We start from the raw sequence: 2611 nt of genomic DNA, 5'->3' as shown, positions 1-2611 counted from the left end.
CGATATTTTTGGTGCATTTTAAGCCAGTTTTGCGCGGTCGCGATGTTTAACCGACTATATTTTCCTTATTACAGATTTGAGCATCTTGAATATGCACATCGGGGCGCTTCTAAGGCCGCAAACAATCCATTGAGCTTAAAAAAAATCGTAGGGCGAAATTTTGAATTTTAAACGAAACTTTCCCAATGGTAGTCGATTTTGCCAAAAAATTAAGTTTCTCAAAATGTCGCAAATTCCGCATATTTTGTTGTTGAGGAAGCTCATTGAAAAACTCACTGTAAGCTTCAGACCGAAAAAAATCGCCATTTTTGGTTCATTTTAAGCCAGTTTTGCGCGATCACGTTGTTTAATTGGCGATATTTTCCTTATTACAGATTTGAGCATCTTGAATATGCCCATTGGGGCGCTTCTAAGGCCGCAAACAATCCATTGAGCTTAAAAAAAATAGCAGAAAAATTTTGACTTTTAATCGAAATTTTTCTAAAGGTAGTCGATTTTTTCAAAAAATTAAGTTTTTCAAAATGTTGCGAATTCCGCATATTTTGTTGTTGAGGAAGCTCATTGAAAAACCCACTGTAAACTTCAGATCGAAAAAATCTCCATTTTTGATTCATTTAAAGCCAGTTTTGCGCGGTCACGATGTTTAACTGGCGATATTTTCCTTATTACAGATTTGAGCATCTTGAATATGCCCATCGGGGCACTTCTGAGGCCGCAAACAATCCAGTGAGCTTAAAAAGTTCGCATGGGAAATTTTGCATTTTAACCAAAATTTTTCTAAGGGTTCGATGTTTTCAAAAAATTAAGTTTCTCAAAATGTCGCGAATTCCACATATTTTGTTGTTGAGGAAGCTCATTGAAAAACCCACTGTAAGCTTCAGATCGACAAAAATCGATATTTTTGGTGCATTTTAAGCCAGTTTTGCGCGGTCACGATGTTTAACTGGCGATATTTTCCTTATTACAGATTTGAGCATCTTGAATATGCCCATCGGGGCGCTTCTAAGGCCGCAAAGAATCCATTGAGCTTAAAAAAAAATCGCAGGAAAATGTTGACTTTTAATCGAAATTTTTCTAAGGGTAGTCGATTTTTTCMAAGCATTAAGTTTCTCAAAAAGTTGCGAATTCCGCATATTTCGTTGTTGAGGAAGCTCATTGAAAAACCCACTGTAAGCTTCAGATGGACAAAAATCGATATTTTTGGTGCATTTTAAGCCAGTTTTGCGCGGTCTCGATGTTTAAGTGGCAATATTTTCCTTATTACAGATTTGAGCATCTTGAATATGAACATCGGGGCGCTTCTAAGGCCGCAAACGATCCATTGAGCTTAACAAAAATCGCAGGGGAAATTTGGAATTTTAACCAAAACTTTCCTAATGGTAGTCGATTTTTTCAAAAAATTAAGTTTCTCAAAATGTTGCGAATTTCACATATTTTGTTGTTGAGGAAGCTCATTGAAAAACCCACTGTAAGCTTCAGATCCACAAAAATCGATATTTTTGGTGCATTTTAAGCCAGTTTTGCGCGGTCGCGATGTTTAACCGACTATATTTTCCTTATTACAGATTTGAGCATCTTGAATATGCCCATCGGGGCGCTTCTAAGGCCGCAAACGATCCATTGAGCTTAAAAAAAATCATAGGGGAAATTTAGAATTTTAACCGAAACTTTCCTAATGGTAGGCGATTTTTTCAAAAAATTTTTCAAAAAATCAAAATGTTGCGAATTCCGCATATTTCGTTGTTGAGGAAGCTCATTGAAAACCCCACTGTAAGCTTCAGATCGACAAAAATCGATATTTTTGGTGCATTTTAAGCCAATTTTGCGCGGTCACGATGTTTAACCGACGATATTTTCCTTATTACAGATTTGAGCATCTTGAATATGCCCATCCGGGCGCTTCTAAGGCAGCAACAATCCATTGAGCTTGAAAAAAAATCGCATGGACATTTTGACTTTTAATCGAAATTTTTCTAAGGGTAGTCGATTTTTTCAAAAAATTAAGTTTCTCAAAATGTTGCGAATTCCACATATTTTGTTGTTGAGGAAGCTCATTCAAAAACAGATTATTATTATTACAGATTTGAGCATCTTGAATATGCCCATCGGGGCGCTTCTAAGGCCGCAAACAATCCATTGAGCTTGAAAAAAAATAGCAAGGGAAATTTTGACTTTTAATCGAAATTTTCCTAAGGTAGTCGATTTTTTCAAAAAATTAAGTTTCTCAAAATGTTGCGAATTCCACATATTTTGTTGTTGAGGAAGCTCATTGAAAAACCCGCTGTAAGCTTCAGATCGGCAAAAATCGATATTTTTGGTTCATTTTAAGTCAGTTTCGCGCTGTCACGCTGTTTAACTGGCGATATTTTCCTTATTACAGATTTGAGCATCTTGAATATGCACATCGGGGCGTTTCTAAGGCGGCAAACAATCCATTGAGCTTAAAAAAACTAGCAGGGGAAATTTTGAATTTTAACCGAAATTTTCCTAATGGTAGTCGATTTTTCCAAAAAATAAAGTTTCTCAAAATGTTGCGAATTCCGCATATTTTGTTGTTGAGGAAGCTCATTGAAAAACTCACTGTAAGCTTCAGATCGAAAAAAATCGCCAT

At 36.1% G+C, this 2611-nt stretch overlaps 1 protein-coding gene across 1 annotated transcript in view; it reads left to right on the top strand.

Moving 5' to 3' along the window:
• The window catches only part of LOC109541826 (aryl hydrocarbon receptor nuclear translocator-like protein 1), a 27793-nt gene that overhangs the window by 1074 nt on the left and 24108 nt on the right, over nucleotides 1-2611 (top strand). The window lies entirely within an intron of this gene.

Source organism: Dendroctonus ponderosae, unplaced genomic scaffold (genome assembly GCF_020466585.1).
Source record: "Dendroctonus ponderosae isolate FM_Combo_2020 unplaced genomic scaffold, Dpon_F_20191213v2 Dpon_F_20191213_9, whole genome shotgun sequence".
In the NCBI taxonomy this organism is placed as follows: Eukaryota; Metazoa; Arthropoda; class Insecta; order Coleoptera; family Curculionidae; genus Dendroctonus; species Dendroctonus ponderosae.
This window is presented reverse-complemented; position numbering and strand designations above follow the sequence as displayed.